Source organism: Petaurus breviceps, unplaced genomic scaffold (assembly GCF_028583685.1).
Source record: "Petaurus breviceps papuanus isolate PSGF00001 unplaced genomic scaffold, PetGlider_PUasm1.0 189, whole genome shotgun sequence".
Classification (NCBI taxonomy): domain Eukaryota; kingdom Metazoa; phylum Chordata; class Mammalia; order Diprotodontia; family Petauridae; genus Petaurus; species Petaurus breviceps.
This window is the reverse complement of record NW_027185809.1, coordinates 20,558,329-20,579,028: the sequence shown is the minus strand read 5'-3', so window position 1 is coordinate 20,579,028 and position 20,700 is coordinate 20,558,329. Positions and strand designations below refer to the sequence as shown.

General features: G+C 36.0%; 1 pseudogene; it reads left to right on the top strand.

Annotated features, from left to right (window-relative positions):
- The first annotated feature begins 52 nt into the window (after nt 1-52).
- On the top strand, nt 53-1,858 carry LOC138164155 (spermidine synthase pseudogene; annotated as a pseudogene).
- Nucleotides 1,859-20,700: the final 18,842 nt, after the last annotated feature.

Here is a 20,700-nt window from a genome sequence, read left to right as displayed (position 1 = left end):
GGTATAAGTCAAAAAACACTGAAGTATCTGAAAAATCGAAATCACAAGTAATATGGAGGGCATACGTGTCCAGCTTAAGTAGGTTATAGCAGCTTACAATGACTTTGCATGGGAAATGTAATTATTTTTATTATATATGTATATATATATATGTGTATACACACATATGTGCATATTAATTAATGTCAATTAATTTTGTAGTTTGTGATCCAAAGAAGTGTTTTGGTAACTAAGATAGAAGAATGAGGTGAAATCTTCTGATATGTTTGATTACTCCTGTTGGATGATGAAATGTGGAGAATGGTTCCACAGAATAAAATGGTACTGAGAATCCTACCTCAATTATCCTATATTTCTTACCTCCCTTTCATGACCATAGCCCTAGGAACAGCAGTCCATTCTCATTGACCACATTTCCTTACCTACAATTTGCTTCTTAGCTCCTCTGTCTAATTGATGACTCCATTACTGGAGTAAGATTGGTTTCTTTAGGACTACCAACAATGTCTTATTATGACCATTTGCTCAAATTTCAGAATAATAAATAAGAGATGGCTATTTTTGTTAAGGCAAATCCCTGTATTTATGCCATTGATGCCATCCCTTTCTGTTTTGTACAATATTTTGCCCTTTTGAGGATCCTTTTCCTCTAATTATTAATCCCTCTTAATCCAGTGACTCCATCCTGATGCCTACAAATACTACGAGGTTTCAACTATCCTTAAAAGAGGAAAGTTTGGGCGGGTCCCCCAGGTTAGGCTTCGGTGGGGGCTGGCGGGAGGGCAGACTGGCGGGTACTGCTGGCTCCATTGTGCTGCAGCCGCCACGGCCTATGTGTCATGGATCCCGGGGCCCCCAGTCATCCGCGAGGGTTGGTTCTGGGAGACTTGCAGCCTGTGGCCAGGCCAGGACTTGTCCCTGCAAGTGGATGAGCTGCTTCACCACCAGCGATCCTGCTACCAAGAGATCCTGGTCTTCCCAAGTAAGACATAATGGCTATGTCCTGATGCTAGATGGAATCATACAGTGCACACAGAGAGGGATGAATTCTCATACCAGGAGATGATTGCCAATCTGCCCCTCTGTAGCCATCCCAGCCCAGGAAAGGTACTAATTATTGGTGGTTGAGATGGTGACACACTTAGAGAAGTGGTGAAGCATCCATCTGTGGAGTCTGTGGTCCAGTGTGAGATTGACGAGGACGTAAACCAGGTCTCCAAGAAATACTTGTAAGGGCATGGCCATACACTACTCTAGTCTGAAGCTGACCTTGCATGTTAGAGATGCATTTGAATTCATGCAGCAGAACCAGGATGCCTTTGACATCATCATCACTGACTCCTCTGACCCCGTGGGTCCTGCCGAGAGTTTGTTCAAAGAATCTTATAACCAGCTGATGAAGACAGTGCTGAAAGATGATGGGATCCTCTGCTGTCAGGGTGAGTGCCGATGATTGCATCTGTACCTAATCAAGGAGATGCGTCACTTCCGCAAGTCTCTGTACCCTGTTGTGGAATATGCCTACTGAACCATCCCCACCTATCCCAGCGGCCAGATCGGCTTCATGCTCTGCAGCAAGACCCCGAGTACTAATTTCCGGGAACCTGTGTAGCAGCTGACTCAGGAGCAAGTAGAGAAAATGAACCTCAAATACTACCACTTCAACGTCCACGGCGAGGCCTTTGTGCTGCCCGACTTTGCCCGCAAGGCCCTGAGCGATGTGTAAGAAGAGCAATATGCCCACCTCAGCATCTCCCAGGGACTTCGAGCCTCAAGTGCCCATTCCAGGATGCCCCTTTTCTTGCTCTGAGGGTATCAACTGGCACTCGGCACCCTCTCCCGACTGAGGAACTTCCCCTCGCCAGTCATCCCGCGGTTGACCAAGTGTTGTCAAACCCAGGACATGATCTAGGGGCACCCAGTGCCATGCTCTTCTGGGCAGGTCGGGGGAGAGTACAAGATGTCTGTCTGACTGTCTCTGTCTCTGTCCAGTCTGGTCAATTAGCATCTCTTAATATTGATCATCTGCGTACAGAACGATCCTTCTCACCTCTAACAAGCTCCTTCACCAAACAGTGTATTTATAACTGAAAAAAAAAGAAAGATAGAAATAAAGCTTGAATGACCCTACAGTCCCTTCAAAATATTGTACTATATATTTAGTATTTTTGTTACCATATTCCTAAAAAATTACAATCTAAACCAATTGCCTCCACTGTTTCCCCCCTTTCTTTTCATTCACTTCTCAACCCTCTTCAATCTACTTCTGACTCCATTATTATAATGAAATGGCTTTCTTTCATGTTACCAACAATCTCTTAAGATGACTTCCTGTAAGTCAGCATTCTTCTTGACTTTCCTGCATCATTTGGACCTACTTGACACACTTTCCTCCAAGATACATTTTCTTCCTGAGGTTTTTAGTAACACTTTTTTCTCTCCATTCTAGTTCTTCTTGTCTGGCTACTTTCTTGGTCTCTTTTGTTGGACGTCATTCATATACCATCTCTTGTGTAACTATGCTACAGGTTTCTGTCCTAGCCCATTTGCTTCTCTTTACAGTTTCTCTCAGTGATCTTATCAGCTCAGCAATTTCTTATCTCTTTGAAGATTATTCTCAGATATGCATTATAAGTCTTCATCTCCCTCTCTTTTTTTCAGTTATTGCTATTGTCCTTCCCTGACATTATTTGTGTTTACTTTTTATATATTATGAATTACTTATTGGTGAAAGTGTCATCTCCTTTTCTCCCACTAGCAGAACACAAGATATTTGATTTCAGGGGCTGGTGTTTTGTTTTGTTTTATGATCTTTATGTCTCAGCACCTATGACCATTAAATTTTGTAGGTGTTTTAATAATTTTTTAATTTAATTTTGACATCATGGAGACAGTGGTCAGAAAATTACATAATGAAATGCAATGAATTAGAAGAAAACTCAAGTTGGAAAAAAAAAGTCAGCAGAATAGGAGATCAAAGGATGACAATTAGAAAAAGGCTTGAAATCTTCACAAGATGACAGAACTAGGTGGCAGAAATATGGGAGAAAATTTGAGAATCCTCAAAGGACCTTAAAATTATAGTATAAGCACCAAGAACTACTTTCAACTACTTCATACTTAGAAATTTAAAAAAAAAAAAACACTACAGTTAATAGAGCAGCAGCCCTGGAGTCAGGAGTACCTGAGTTCAAATTTGACCTCGACACTTAACACACACACACACACACACACACACACACACACGCCATGTGACCTTGGGCAAGTCACTTAACCCCAATTGCTCCCCTCCAAAAAGCAAAAAAACGTATCTGCAGAAGTAACAGAAAATTTCTGTAAAATGGCAGCATATCTGCCAACCTGATAAAATTATGTTTCCTACATCACCAATACTACAGACATTTTTAAATGCAATAGAAAAGAAATTTAAAGTAAAATAATTACAAGATGTATCATGATTCTATTTGCCACGCCTGTAACTTCTCTGTCCAAAATAGTTCTCTCAGGTTATTAGTTCCATAGACATGTTGTTTTTCCCTATTAGAGTATAAGTTCTTTAAGGGCAGAGAATATCTTGCTTGATTATATTTGCTTGGAACATAAGGAGTGCTTAATAAGTGTTTTTCATTAATTTTTTTTCATTCATTCTTAAATATATGTGATTTTCTACAGAGACATATGTGACAGAAACTATAAAATATTTTTATAGGAATAAAGGAAGGAGTGTATAATTGGAAGGTTAGTAAATATTCCTGGTTAGCCTGAACAAATGTAGTAAAGGTGAAAATGCTTCCTGAATTAATTTATCTAACACTATTCTAATGGCATACTTCATAGAATTAAACAAAATATTAAAAACTGGAACAAAGGTCACCAATTAACAAGGGAATAATAAAAAAAAGAATAAAAGGAGGAATAAGGACTTGCATTTTCAGATCTTAATTATAATATGAAGTACTAATTTTTAAAACTATATGGGACTAGATTTTAAATGTGGAAAATGGAAAAATAAAAACAATAGCAAAATATAAATTAAAAGAAATATAAAAGCTGTAAAATCATATGAAAGAAATGGACTCTCTGAAAAAAGAGAAGGGAATAAAACAGAACTCCATGATTCCATGTGTTGGGACCCTGGGTGCAGTTTGGTGGGGCAAAATGGCAAATACAGAAGGTCTAAAATTACAAAACATATAAATTCCAAAAATATAGGATAACTGATTTTGATATATTCATATTTCTCACCTGTGAAGAAGGAATAAATTCTATGCAATATCTGGCTTAGAGGATGATGTTGACAATGATGACGGCAATCTTGAGGAAGAAGGGAGAACTCCAACTTAAAATTTATGACAGAGGAGAAGAAAGTCTGGCATAGATTATAGGAGAATAAATTTCTTTTTTTGGGGGGGGGTCTTATAATCTTTCTTTTTTCCAAATGCTTTATTAACTTCTGATTTACATCATTCATTTCTGCCAGATTTTGAGTTGCAAATTTTCTCCCCGTTTTTCCCCTACCCACTGCCTCAAAATAGCAGTCCCACAGGATATCCCCTCCTCCAATCTGCTCTCTCCCATATTTTCTCCCATACCCCTTTCGACTTTTCCAGTGCATCTCTATGCCCCAGTGCCTGCACATCTCACTTCCCAAATACATGTAAAATAGTATCAATATATTTGAATATTTGATTTTAAAACTTTGAATTCCAGATTCACTTCCTTCCTCCCTTGTCACTGGGAAGACAAGCAGCTCAGTATAGGTTGTACGTATGTGCCTAATGCAAAACAATAACATAGTAGATATTTTGTAAAAGACCAACTACATTTCCCTCCCTCCCATCCCGTCCTATTCTCTGCCTTGATCCTGTCCCCCCTCAAAAGTGGGTGCCTCTCACTTTGTCCTTTGCATCTATGTGTTGATAAATCTGGAAATGGCTGATCTGGAGTCCCTCTGCCTGGTGGCTGGTCAGGCCCGCCCTGGGGCTAAAGCCTTGGCGTGGGGCTGGGCTCGGCTCCCAGATCATTGATCTGGCAGATTCCTGCGGGCCTGCTGGGCTGTCCTCAGCCAGAAGTTAGCTTCTCTGTATCATTTTGTGGGTTCTGCAGCTTCAAAGTTTGTTCAGAGTCCCCTTTTTACATGGATTGGGGAAGGGGGAAGCTGGAGCCACAGGGAGGCCCTGCTTCTACTCTGCCATCTTAACTCTGCCCCGCAATAATAAATTTCAAAAAAGCCAGAAAGTACAGCAGAGGAGGAATGCTCTTAAGGATCAAATTATGAAAACATGAAGAAAATTTTGGTGAGAAAGGAGGAGTTGTCCATAGGAATGGATAAGAAACTAGCTAACTAATATGTGTGTGTACACACATACAGGCGCACACACACATATATACATATGTATATGTGTATGTATGTATGTACATCTTTACTCCAAAATCATACAGAAGGCAAGACAGTATGCAATAGATACATATCTTATCTCAGAGTAAGGAAGACCTGGGTTGAAGATATGTCTCTGACATTTAACTAGATGAGTGACTCTGGACAATTGAAGTAACAATTCAATACCTGGTAGGTGATTCTTTAAGACTAGATTACAGAATAGCTTTGTATGTGCCTTTATAAGAGTACATTCTTTTTTACCCTAGGAATTTCTTGCTATACTTGTAAATTGTCCTTTCCTTCCCATGTGATCATGACTCTTTTTCATGTTATCCTATGAGTTTGCTTCAAAGTCTCCACCTCATATGCAAAAGGCATTTCCTTCTTTCTACTGACATCACAATGGTACTGGTGGAGTACTCCAACTGCTCATTTGTCATCCTTTATTCTTGCCAAGTGACCAACCAGTGATTTCTTTTTCTTCTTTCATAGAATTCCTTGATGACCTCTTTCCTGCATTGCAGTAACTTTACACATTTTTGCTGCTCAGCCATTTTGTCAGTTATGTCTGACTCTTCATGATAGCATTTGGAGTTGTCTTGGCAAAGATACTAGTTTGCTATTTCCTTTTATATAGTAGTTTAATAAATGCTTTTTGCTTTATTGTCCTTCAAATTGATGAATTTGTTATATGTTGCAGTTACCCATTCGAATCACGCTGTTCTTCATTACCCTTTGTTTCATACACATTTTTTTAATTATTTAGAGGCAGTGGTATACTATGCATTGCTTCCAAACAGTAACACAAGTAGAAAGTTAATTTAATAAGATAATCAGGTGGGGAGAATGATGAAATCCTGGTGGAGGAGGAAGTTTAGACTCTTCTGGGAAATCTTTGAATTGTATTTTGTTTTTTTTTTCTTCTTAACCTGGGTAAAGATGAAGCAGTGCACAATTTGCTATCAAAGGAGGCAATAGTGAAGAGGGGAATGGTTCGGACATCTTAGGAAGCCTTTTAAAGTAATACTGGGGAGACAGAACGGGCAGAGAAAGAAAGCAATAGAGACAGGGATGGTTGCCAAGTCCTATATACTCCTTGTGGTGAATGTGTGAGTGGATGTTTATTCTGAATCAATGGACAGGCTAGCCAACCTTTTTTTCACTTTTTTTGGTCAAATAACTTACACTGAGCTGACTGGGTGATTTTCTCTTTGAAAGAGAGTGAACCTCCAGAGAATCGCTCTCTCTCCAACTTTACCTCCCCATAACTGGGAATTGCCTGGATTTAGGATTTATTTCTTTGTGATGCTTTTAATTTTTTCCTTTATTTTGATTTTTCTTTTCCTTTTCCATCAACTAAGTTGCTCAGCGTGTAGTGCAATGGACCTAGAGTCAGGAGAACCTTAGCTCAAATCCAATATTAGACACTATCCTTGTGATCCTGAGCTTAAAAATAAAACTGTTTGGCTCATTTTCTTCATCTGTAAAACAGAAATACTAATAGTACCTTTCTTCCAGAGTTGTTGTAAGGTTGAAACTATTTGCAAAACACAACACAGTGATAGACACATAAAAGATGACCGTATCCTTCCCTCCTTCCCTTCTTATAAAATCTATGCTTATACATGAAAGTTGTGTGCTCCCTATTTCCTGAAATATACCTAAAATTATAAGGAAGCAAAGATTCCAGTGTCTGATAATAAATAGGGAATCCCTAACAAGGATGTTAGCAGTGATGTTATTATTTATAATTTATTGATTCTTTCAAAAGTCAGTACTTTACAAAGAACCTGGGACATGTGCACATGTGTATGCATATGGGTTTCTAGAATAAGGGAGTCATGATTTTGCTACTAGATTAGATGCCTGAAACAAAGCAGCTTCTCACCTGTATGAGAAATAAAAAATATAGGACAAAATGGGAGAGAATTGTAGCTAAAAGGAAGGCCCCACTCAAAGAAAAACTTTGTGAGTGGAGAGACCAGGAGTGAAGATGGTCCTTTTCTAACAGGATTCAATTCTGCCTCTTTCAGGAAGAATGGAGGAGTAGAAAAGTGAATCAGCCAGTAAGTTTTTCCTCTATAGCCACTTGTTCAGTTTACATTAGTATTTTTTTTAAATAAGTCTTTATTTTCATGGGAAACTTGGAGCCAGTAATGGACATCTGCAGTTTCTCAAAGGTAATTCAACCTACTTTTGTCTTTCTGTTCAATTCAGTTAAATCATACATCTTAACTGTCTATTCCACATATAGATACAAAGGGACAAACTTTATAGTTTCTATTGAAATGCATATTGTAATTTGGGCAATAGTTATTCTTCATCCATTTGGTATTTTCTGAGTAGGTAATTGAATCAATTTCCTTTGAATAATTATGCACCTCTTTCAGTAGATTGTGCAATGTATTGAGACCTAGAATGGTCCATATGTCAGCTATTCAAGTTATAAATTATTGAAGACCTCATTATACACAGAGAATCCCTTCAAACTTGGATTCTTTACTGAGTTTGTTCATTTGAATGGTAAATAACTTTGATAAATATGTCTTAGTTTATTCCTTGACTCCTGTTTATGATCATGGGATAATTAAATCTAATTATTTCTATTATATCCTTTAAGAAAACCTGAATGATATTAATGTTTGAATGAAAGAAGTCTTGTTGCATAAGAGTCGATAAGCAATATTTTGCCCTGTGTAATTGAAAATAATGACACTGAGATTATATATTCTTAACAGCACTTAGTCAATTATAAAATGGTAAAGAGGTGGTCCATTTTTGAAAATTGCTTTATAAACTTTACTTAGTGCCTGATGATGCCCTTTGTTCATGTGTAGATTACATTTATAAAGATTTTATAGAAAAGTAAGATTAGGCAAGTGGGTCAGTAGTTATTGATTCTTGCCTTTTAATTTGTCTTTCAAATAAGATCTGAATTTTGGAGTTTTTTTGCTGTTATTGTTGTTTTGCTTTTAACCAAAGTTTTGATTTCCATCTTCTTCTTCATATGCATTGATATGATAACTCAGCATGCTCATAATTATGTTGTCTTCAGCATGTTTCTTTTCTACATATATTTTATTGTCTTTATGCTTTTCCTTTCCTTATTCTGTATAGTGCTGTTTCTTCTTCCCTATAAGCACACTGACCAGTGATGTTAGTGTCCAATTGTTCCACTGTCCATGATGGAAACAAAAATTTGTTGAAATAAATTTTACATATTTTTCTTCTGTTTGTTATTCTTCCCATTTTTATCCTTAAATGCCCTTGGGGTGACTTTGCTTAGTTTGATAATTGGTCAAGCTCTCTTTTAAAAAATTTGAATATTTATTTTAAAACTTTGAATTCCAGATTCATTCCCTTCTTCCCTTGTCACCTACCCTTATTAATGCAAAACAATAATATAGTAGATATATTGTAAAAGACTCACTATATTTCCCTCCCTCCTATCCCACTTCCCACTTGTTCTATTCTCTACTTTGATCCCGTCCCTTTTCAAAGTGGGTGCTCCTAACTTTCCTCCCCCCAGACTGCCCTCACTTCCATCATCCCCCTCTCATCCCCTTCCCCCCCTACTCTCCTGGAGGGTGAGATACCCTATTTAGTGTGTATTTCATTCCCTCCTCAAGCCAAATTTAATGGGAATAAGGTTGACCCATTCCCTTTTGCCTTCCTATTCTTCTCCTCCATTGTAACCATTTTCCCTTGCCTCTTCTATGTGAGATAGTTTACTCCATTCTGTCTCTCCCCATCTCCTCTCATTATATTCCTCTCTCAGCCCTTGATTTCACCTTTTAAGTATCATCCCTTCCTGTTAAATTGGTCCTGTTCCCTCTATCTATGTATACCTGTAAACATATATACACACATTCACATATGTTCCCATATATATATATATTCCCTTCAACTACTGAGAAAGTTTCACCAGTTACAATTATTATTTTTCCATGTAGGAATGTTAATAGTTCAACTTTGATAAGTTCCTTATGATTTCTTTTCCCTGTTTACCTTCTCATGCTTCTCTTGCTTCTTCCATTGTATATGGTACACTTTAGGAAATATTTAGTCATTGTAATATCTCAGGATTTATCCCTCCTATGTGCTTAGCAGATCATTTATTTACTTGTAGGAGAGAGCCAAGCTATAAATGGGCAGTTTCTCTGTGAACAGGTGAGCCCCTGCACATTAAGAAAAACTCTAAGCCAGTGGTTAAAAAGCATTTCTGGGGCTATGGGTTTGATCTACAAAGAAATTATTTACTGGAGTTTTAGCTTGGGATTTTATATGGGCAGACATACACCAGCATATCCACCACTGTGAACCCAAATTTCCTCCATCTCACAAGACACATTTGAAAAAAAAATGACAAAATGACCAAGTCCTACCAAATGGTTGGTTACTTTTAAAGTGGCCAGTTGTTAATTGTTGTCTGGTTGAATTCAGCTAAGGGTTGAAAAAGAACACAAAACAAAACAAGTCTGATTTCAGTCGAACCAACTGGATTACAAATTAACCACATATCTGATTCATCAGTGAGCAGTTCAATGAAATGATGCAACTTCTTATGCTTCTATTGCTTCTTCTATCTGAATGTCAAATTTTCTATTTAACTCTGTTTTTTTTTTCAGAAAGAATGCTTGAAAGTCCTCTATTCCACTGAATGACAATATTTTCCCCTGAAACATGATACTTAGTTTTTCTGGGTAGGCGACTCTTGGTTTTAAACCCAGGTCCTGTGACCTCTGGAATATCATATTCCAAGCCCTTTGATCCCTCAGTGGGGAAGCTGCCAGATCCTGGGTTATCTGGCCCTGGGGTAAAAGGCAACACACTACCAAACTACTGTATCCCAAATTCCACAATGCACTGACTTCTAACTTTGTCCTTGGCATCTATGGGTTGATAATTCTGGAAATCGCCACAGCTGATGTTGATCTGAATTTCCTCCAGCTGGCGGCTAGTCAGTCCTTCCCTGGGCCTAAAGCCTCATGTTCCTGTAGGGCTGGGCTCAGCTCCCAGAGTGCTGAGCTGTCCCCTTCCTGCCAGCCTGTTAGGATGTCCTCAGTGGGAGGTTACATCCTCTGTGTCATTTTGCAGGTTCTGTAGCTCCAAAGTTTGTTCAGAGTCCTCTTTTACATGGATTAGGGGAAGTGGAAGCCAAAGCCCCATGGAAGTCCTGTTTCTACTCCTCCATCTTCTAGGTGTGCTTATTTCTGTTGTATAATGCTTATATTGAAAATTTAACTGACTCTCATGGAGCAGTTTAAGATGCTTTTCAGCACACCCCTGGCTTTAACCAATACCATTTCATCATTGTATTTTGTGTTTTCTTTTGTGTACATTTATTTCCAGGTTCATGTCTGGCTTTAGGGTTTTGTGCCATTCTTTGGCCCTTCTTCATTCTGTTTCTGTCTTTTGGGGCTCTTGCTGGTAGATTCTATAGCCCCTACTATATTTCTTAACGTAGGGCACTGTGGATTTCTGACCCTTCACAATTAGAGTGCTACCCATTCTACACCCATGGAATGTCTTTGACTTCCTGTTGGCAGGGTTTGGGCAGACTTATTTGCACTTGCACTGTCATCCCTGGTGGGGGCCCTTGTAACCTGCGTGTAGTCTTCTGTCTATCTTTTTGTGCAGTTCTGAGCTAGCTTACTATTGTTTCTCATCATATTTCTTCATCATTACTCAATCTGGTGCCCTATTTAGGCCTTTGCTGGAGTATACATCAGGGAGCTGGGCTCTAATATGATCTTTTACATCTTTATATTAACCAGAAATCTGAATGTAATTGGAAAGTCATATTATTAAGTTCTCTCTCTGCATTTCTCTCTGTGTGTATCGTTTTTGCTGAACAGTTGATCTTTAATGTTTCAATTATGTATGAAAAGTAAAAAAACACAGATTGACCATTATGTTGTCATTGCATATGATCAAATCCAATTGGTTTTCTGAAAAATCCAAGCAAAACTCCCTGGCACTGAAAAGAAAAAAAAAGCAGAATAACAGTTCAGAAGATAGAACACCAACAGTTACTAAAATACAGCTTTATAATTATAGCCATGATATTTGTGTTTATAAAGAAGTATTGCTGTACCGTGAATCTGCATTCCAACTTTTAAAACAATTTATATGTGTATATATACAAACATACCTTCACAAATATACATATATCACAACACATATTTAGAATATGTTTTATATATGTATACATTTATTAATTGGATTTATTTATTGATGTGGATATACACATATATGTTTAAACATAAATATTTGTGTAGAAATATATATGCATGTTTACTTACATGTAAAGTCTTAGTGTAGTTTTAAACTTTATGTGTTTATTTTACATATGTGGTACAAATGAACAAAATACTTGAGTCGAGTGAGAGACTCACTTCAGAAACTGCACAATCAGGGGTGGCTATGTGGTACAGTGAATATAGCACTGGCCCTGGAGTCAGCAGGACCTGAGTTCAAATCTGGCCTCAGACACTTAACACAAAAAACTAGTTATGTGACCCTGGGCAAGTCACTTTACCCCAATTGCCCTGCAAAAAAAAGAAAGAAATTACACAATGCTTTCAATGACACCAAACTCCTTACTCCTATAAAAAATACGTTTCTTCAACATTTTGCTAGTTCTGCATGCTTTTATAACACAGAATAATATAATTTGATAATAGTGAAAATATAAAGAACAATTTATATCAATTAGTATAAGTATACTGCAGTGTGTACCAGTACTAGCACGAAATGTGTTATTAAGATATGAGAACAGAAAAGGAATAGAAAAGAAATTGGGCTGCTTATGAATGAAAATGAAAGATGACTGCTCTATGGCCTAAATAGTCTGCTGTTATTCCAAAAAGAAGGATCTACTTGTCATGTTGTGTAGAACCTCTATGGAAGATTATTTGCATAATATGGATGAGAACTACATAAGCTGAAAAGATTTGGAAGAATTATCCACAACAATGAAATCATGGATACATCAAAACAATGGTACAAAAAGAGGGAAAAAAGAGGCTTCTGAGATCACATAAAGGAGAAATCACTTCAAAATGCCAACATAAAAATATCATGAAAGATATAGCATTTGTATTGGATCTTTAAGAATATTAACAGGTAGAGATTTTCAACACAAATCCTCTTCTTTCTTTAACTCTACCTTTACCTTTCTTCTTCCTTAGGATCACATATTTAGATCTGAAATGGATCTTAGTGATCATCAAATCCAAGTTCCTCCTTTTACAGATAAAGAAACTGGGGTCAAGGGAAGTTAAGTTGATTGCCCAAGGTCATGAGTAAAAGTGTCAAAGATAAGTTTTGAAACCGTGTACTATGGTTCTATTCTATATCCAAGATTCACTGCACTGCACTCCCTTCCCAACCTAAATATAGTTTGAACCCTTTCCTGGCTTTCTTAATTCTAATTTTCCTTCCTTCTATCTCAAAACTCTAAGTTAAAACCCAAATCATTTACTGACCATTTACTATGTACAAGATATTAGAACTTTAATCTGCCTTCGAGGAGAAACTTTGCTTGAATAGTTTGTATTTTCCATCATATTTGACATTATTGTAGTTAGTATTCTATTTATTCTAATTTCTTGATACATATTGATGCCTAGGACAATCTTCCTGGTTCCTATCTTATTTACACATTTGATAATGAAGTTTCTAACACAATGTCATATTGGAACACAAACTTTTTGTTAATAGAGATATGGCTGTACTTAAGTGCCTTAGCCTTTTAGAGATTGTCACATGCCCAGAACAGGTAGCAATTTTTGGTGCTTCTAGACTGTGATAAAGATGCTGATCATTTGCTAGCCAAAATATGTCATTAGACAGTGGAGGGGAGAAAGGAGTGTGGCAAGATTTGAGAGCTCATTGTTACATTTTGACAATTTCTTGTACTTGTCTGCAAGGCAAGGAAGATTACATGACAGCCCAAACTCATCTCCCTGAACAGAAATGTGTTGTAATTTAAATTTTCCATAGAATAGGGCTTAAATTGATTCATTTTCTCCAAGAGATTTTCTCATTTTAAATACTATCAGCAAAGTGGAACATTATTATGCTGCCTTTGAGGAAAGCAGCCAGAGCATTAGGAATAATGACATGGAGTTAATTTTTCTGTAGTGTTTTATGTTGGACAAATCATGTACTAGCATCACCAAATGGATTACTCCTCATTCCCTACATCTTCCCCAGCCCTGTCCTTGGCCCTATGTCAGTATACTTCTCAAATTCAGCCTTCTTTCTTCTGTGCAGTTGTATTCACAGGAAGAAAAAAACAGATGAGATAATCTTAGCTATATTTGGAGAGATATATTTCAAAAAGACATGTGAGTTCTGTTGTATTTACCTCTTCTTTTTTTATTCATTTTTTAACCTTTTCAAGAGATGATCAATTTCATCTTCCAGTTGTCAGTTTAGGATAGATTTTTAATGATTTCTGGAATTTTCAGTTCTAATGAGTCATTAGATTTTGATCTTTTATGATAAACAAAAAAAAATTTATTGTAGGATCAATTCATAACATGAGTCCCTTTTTTGAACTAGCATTTGTAAGGGAATAATTAGTAAACAACCAAAGAAACAAGACAAAATATTCTTAGTCCACAATTGGAAGATCTTATATCAGTTTAAACTTAAATTTGGCATCTGTAGTCTTGTAGACCCTGCTAATGGAGAGGCAGAGACTAATGGATTGCATGAGTTTGGGATTCCAAGCTTACTTAAAACTAAAATCAATATATTGTTTGCACTAAGTCTGGCACCAGTACAGTAAGAGCCTGGAAAAAGAGCACCACCAAGCTGGCTAAGAAAGAGTGCTTTGGCAAAGAGCAGACCAACATTTTTTTTTCTGTATTGACAATTATGAGCTTCAGGCTTATAAGTGGCTACTGTTCTTGCATCCTTGGCAAGATGGGAGATGCAGTCTCCAAAAGAGCTTTATTTTCTAGCCACATACAGAAGGGTTTTTTTGTATATGAAGTTTTGTATAAATTACTTTAAGAAATTGCATTTGTATGTAAAACAGGCTAGAATCACGGATATGTTAGCTCTTGAAGGGTCCTTGAAGACCATCCAATCCAGACCTTTTACTTTTCAGATTATGTGTGTGTGTGTGTGTGTGCTTTCTGGTAGAAAATTCAAAGACAAGCTCAATAAGCAATATGTATTCTATATATGTAATGGAATATAACTGTATTTTATATCCCGAGGATTCCGTGTGGTGGGATGGTCTTCTAAAGTGAGGCATTTTGTTATGTAAGAAACCATGCTTCTCAGATAGAATATCAAAGGACCATAGCATTAAGTTCAAATGATCATTTTACAGAATAAAACCCTGAATGCCAGAAAGGTAAAATTACATAAGGTCATGGAGGAAGTAATAGAACTAAGAGTTGAATTCACATCTTCCCAAATGCAGTTCTTTTCCTATATATGAGTTGCCTCTTATACATATACAGCAAATAGCCTCATATTGTGAATCTATTGTCAGTAATTTTCATGTGATTTATAAAAGCTTCACAATTCACAGAAGTTCACAGAATTTTACAATTAAAGGATAGCTCATATAAACAATGGACATACCAACCACCCCATACCTGAAAACAAATATTCTTGATACAATATAATTGACTTCTAAATTATGATTTTAGCAGGGTTCTACTGTGTGTTAGTATATTACCTAGGTTTTCAATTATAATACATAAGGAGATCAAATGATAGAAAGTCATAGTGAAAACCAGGCTTTATCTTTATGAACATTAGGTATTTTCCAGGCTTTGTGTAAATTGACTTAATCTAAAAAAGGATTTTTTTGGGGTCAACCAATCATCTAGTATATTGTTATGAAGTGTCTACTAGATATAAGTGACTTAACAAATAATGGTAGTTTATAAAGATTCATCCTCATTTTCGATGGCTTTCATAGTTTGACTTCCTTAATCATTATGATGTAAACCTTTATTTGAAATGAAAATTCCCTTTCATTAATAAAATATAATTATCATGAAAATTTATAAATTTTCAATTTTCGGTTCATTGAGTTCATTTTTACCACCATTTATTCAATGTCCATTAGTGGAAGAATGTCTAATTCTGAATACAAGTGATAACCCATAGTTCAGCAAATCGCAAACAGCGATGCTAGAAAGGTATATAAATGAATGATGTTTATTAGTTTAGGAGAAGGTTATTAACTACTTTAGAGACTGCTTATCTGTCTGGATGTCAAGTTCATAAATGTCCAGAAGGAAGAGATTAAAGAGAGCAGGTAGGCAAAAAAATAAATCAATGAACAACAGATTTCATGACTTTTTTTCAGCTAAAGTTCAAATTAGAAATAGGGCTGACTTTCCTCAGGATGAGTTTAACCACTCAAAAACATTTCTGTGCTTTTATTGTTTTAGAAAACTTGTTCTCGAGGAACTTTCTTGTGGTTAAAGAACTTTTAGAACACTTGGACAAAGTAATTACAAATGCTTTCTAGTACTTTCACTTCTTTACATATAGTATCTTGCCCACAAATTCCTTCATTTTTAGATAATAATTCTTGTTAGTATAGTAGGGTTTGTTCAACTGCTAATAAACAAGAATACTTAAATAACATCAGGGATAAAGTTAGGATGTTCATTTTCACCTATATTATCTAATATGCTTCTGTAATGACAGTTATGGAAATAAAACAAAAAAAATAAGTATAGACAAAGCGGATGAAAAATTATCATATTCTACAGTCATATGATGGTTAATGTAGAAAACTTTAGACTATAAACCCAAGATTAATTGAAACCATTAGTAAATTGAGCAAAAATCCAGGCTACAAAAGAAATTAACATAAATCATTAGCATTTCAGCATATTACCAATGAAATTCATCAGAAAAATGTAGGAAAATCCATTAAAAAACACACCAAAACATAAAAAATGCTTATGAGTTGAGGACAGAGGTTACTCTTTGTAAGGGTTATGGGATTTAAAGATCTTCCATGCCTCATTGGACTTGCTGACGTAGCAGGAAGGGGCGGAGCAAGAGGAAGTGGAAGCCAAGATAGAGTTCCTGCGGTGGCTAGCAGTGGCAGCGATAGTGGCAGCAGCAGCAGAGGTGGCGGCAGCGGAAGAGCGAACCCCTTTTTGAGTTAGCCAGAATTTCTGCTAAGGACTCCTGCTGAGGACTGCCAGGGGCCAGAGCTTCTGGAAGCACACTTCCTGGACACTGGGTGGTTGCTGTGAGTGGGGAGAGGAGAACCTTTGCCTAAGGTAGCCTGTTCTGTTTTAAAGGCTTGAGAAAGTGGGTGCTTTCTACTTTATCTGCCTGTGCCAATTTCATAACTACTCTGATGGCTTTGACTTTCTGGTTTTGGGACTCAGTCTTTTGGTATTTTAATAAATGTTCTAGCTTATCCCCACATATAGCAAGCCTGATATATTTTGTGATGGATAATTACATCAGCATATCTGTAATGTCCGTAGGCATAGTGAATATTGCATTGCTGATACACTCATACAAAATTATTAATTTATCTTTTAAGTCTTTCCTCTATGAACTTTATTCTTCTAATTTTTTTCTCGAGCTGCCATTTTATTTAAAATATTACCTTTATCTCTTGCTTCTTTTCTTATAGGAATTTTATCTGACTTTGTGTCTAATCTGCTGTATTTTTTTTTGCTTATGTTTTTTTTTTCAATTTGCTTGCAGATGTCATGACAATTCTAATTTTAACATTAATTAAATTAATGTTAAATTAATCAATTTAATTAGCATAATCAATTTAATTAATATAAATTAAAATTAAGTTAAAACTAATTGGCTAAATTAAAATTAATGATTAAATTAAAATCAATTAAATTAATCAAATTAAAACCAATCGATTAATTTACATAAATTAATATTGATTTAATATTAATTATAATATTATTAATTAATTAACTTATGGATTTGTGTCTTGAGTTTCACTGCATCTCCCATTTCTAATTTTCACTGTTGTGTCTATTTAATCATGCATATAGTTCTTTTCATAAATTGAGACTATATTAGGAAAAGATTCAGCACAATTCTGGAATTAATGTTGGTTTTTTAAAGTACTACTGCTACTTTCTCTGTGTTTTTCAAGGAATTCGGCTGACGAAACACAAACGTTTGGTATTCCATAAATACTTTGAACTAGGATGGTGTTTTATTATTTCCCCTGTGGTCTGAGTTTTATACTTTCTCAACCCTTCTTTGAGTCTAGATGATACAACTACAGACTTGTCTTTGATTAGAACTCTAGTAGATGACTGCCAGGTGTATCAATGCTTTTCTCACTGAAAGTATCTGCAGATTCGTAGTAACACTACCATAGGATTACCCTTTGTCACCTGCCCTGGTACATAGTCGTAGGTACCAGTTAGAGTCTATGGGGTGAATTTGAGCTTCTGTAGTGAGATCATAACAATAGAGCTAAAATTTTTCTCTAGTTCTTGCTTCCTGCTGTAATGGGAATGCAAATTTGGAAGATCTTTCCTGCCCCTAGGCTAAAGTGCATCTGAAGCCTGGGGTGGGAGGCTTGTTTTTCAGTAGATACTTCTTGATTGGCCAGTGAGTCAATAAGGTTGTTACATTCTCTGAGCCAGGAGAAGGGTATATAAACCCTGATTTGAGGCTTTGTTTGGGGGGCTCACTTTGAGAAATATTCTGTGATTTTTATCTGGATTCTGGGAAGCCATTGTCCAGAGGGGCCCCCCCCCCAGCTTTGAAAAACCCAGATGTTGAAACCCAGATGTTGACTGGGTATGGATGTAACGGTTGGACAATTTGGAAATCTGTCTACTTGATCTGTTTCTGTCTTGATAATTCTGCCTATATACTTTGAAGTTCGGGGTGCTGACCTTTTTCCCCTGAACAAGGTAAACGATATATGTCTGACTGATTAAAGTAAGCTTGTTAACCCATTTTGAGTTGCTTTCCTTTAACAAAGCAGATCCAAGAACCTGTGGTGGCAGCAAACCCTGAGGACGCTTGGGGTGCTTGCTGCTACACCTGCTCAGGACCTATTCCCAGGTCTCATCTATGCTGGATCTGAAATTCTGCTGTTTACTGTGGCACACAACCATAGTCCTCAGCCCAGTACTCAACCTGACAAGCTTTGTGTATGCCTTCTGTGATGGTGGTCTACTCAATACTTTACAGGTTTGTAAATGTCTCCCTTGGTAGACTTGGGCTGTTAAAATGACACAATATGCTATTTTTCTTAGATTTCTTGATCACTAAGTGTAATATTCTTCCATATTCTTTGTTGTAGTAATAGTGGGTGAGAGCTAGGTTTTACTACTTCTTTTTTTTCCATCTTTATGGAATTACAGAAGCTCCTGAACACTGTGTTATAAGAAATATTTCCAAATTGAAAAAAACAATAAATATAAGTTTTAAATAATCTAATATCTGGGATAGAAATTAAATAAGCCATCAATGAGTTACCAAGCAAAAAGACACACACACAAACATTGGGAACAAAGTACAACTTAAAAAAAAGTCCAAAATCAAGAAACAAGATGGAAAAATGAGAAAACAAACAACAACAAAAAAAAACCTGATCATAAAAAGGAACTATTTCTGATCATAAAAAGGAAGATTAAGACATAATCTCAGAAGACAATGAAGTCAAAATAGCTACAAGAAAAGCCTGAAAGAAAAATTTGAATTGGACACAAGCTCAACAAGAATTATTGAAAGAGCTGAAAATATGATTTCCAAAACCAATTAAGAGTGATAGAAGAAATTTGATGTAAAGAAATTAAATCAAAGGAAGAAAATTATGAAAATACAATTAATAGGCACAAAAATGCTAAAGAAAATAACATTGAAAAAAAATTGGTCAAATGGAAAAAGAAGCATAAAAATTCACTCATGAAAACAACTCCATATAAGGCAAAATTGGTCTAATGGAAATAGAGATGCAAAATTTGGTTAGGAGAGCAAGAAACAGTCTGCCTGTCAGATCTATGGAGAAGTGAAAAATATAATGCCAGACAAGGGATAGAGAACTTTATGAAATGCAAAATGATTAATTTTTCTAGCATAATATTTAAAAGTTTCTAAACAAACAAAGCCAATACAACTGAGATTAGAAGGATAGCAGAAAGCTGGGAAATAATTTTATAGCCAGTGTTTCTTATAAAAACTTCATTTCTAAAATATATAGAAAACTAAGACAAATTTATAAAAATACAAGTCATTCCCCAATTGATAAAGTGTCAAAGGATATGAACAGACCGATTTTAGATGAAGCAATTAAAGCTATCTGTAGCCATATCAAAAAAAGTACTCTAAATCTATTGATTAAAGAAATTAGAATTAAAATGGCTCTGAGGTACCACCTCAAACCTATCATACTGTCTAATATTACACAAAGGAAAAAGTGATAAATATTAGAGATATGGGACAGTTGGGACACTAATGCATTGTTGATGCAATTTTCAACTGATCCAGTCACTCTGGAGGACAATTTGGAACTGTGCCAAAAGGGCTTCAAAATTGTGAATTCCCTTTGATCCAGCAATACTTCTATTAGATCTGTATCCTAAATAGAGCATAAAAATGGGGAAAGTACCTACATGCACAAAAATATTTATAGCAACTCTTTTTGTGCTGGCCAAGAATTGAAAATTGAGGGGTGCAGGTCCAGCAATCGGGGAATAGCTGAACAAATTGTTGTATGTGAATTTACATTCATTGAATACTATTGTTCCATAAGAAATAGTGCACAGGCAGACTTCAGAAAAACCTGGAAAGACTTGCATGAAGTAATGCTGAGTGAAATGAGCAGAACCAAGGCATCACTGCATACAGTAACAGCAACTTTGTGTGATGATCAATTTTGTTAGTCTTTGTTCTGAGCAATGCAATGATCTAAGACAATTTCAAATGACTCAAAATGGAAAATGTTATCCATAATCAGAGAAAGAACCATGAAGTCTGAATGCAAGTTGAAGCTTACTATTTTTTACTTTTTCTTGTTTTGTTCTCATGTTTTTTCCTTTTCATCCTGGTTCTTCTTTCACAACATAACTAATGTGGAAATATGTTTAATATGATCATACAAGTATTGCCTATATCATATTGCATGGCATCTTGGAGAGGGGAAAATGGAGGGTGGGAAATGTATAACTCAAAATAGTATAAAAGCAAATGTTTAAAACTAAAGAAAAATGAATCTTTTTAAAAAAATATCCTTCACTATGAATTCAGACTTCAATGTTTTTTTTTTCTTTGAGGATGGATAAGATTTTTCATCATGTCATTCAGAATTGTTTTATATC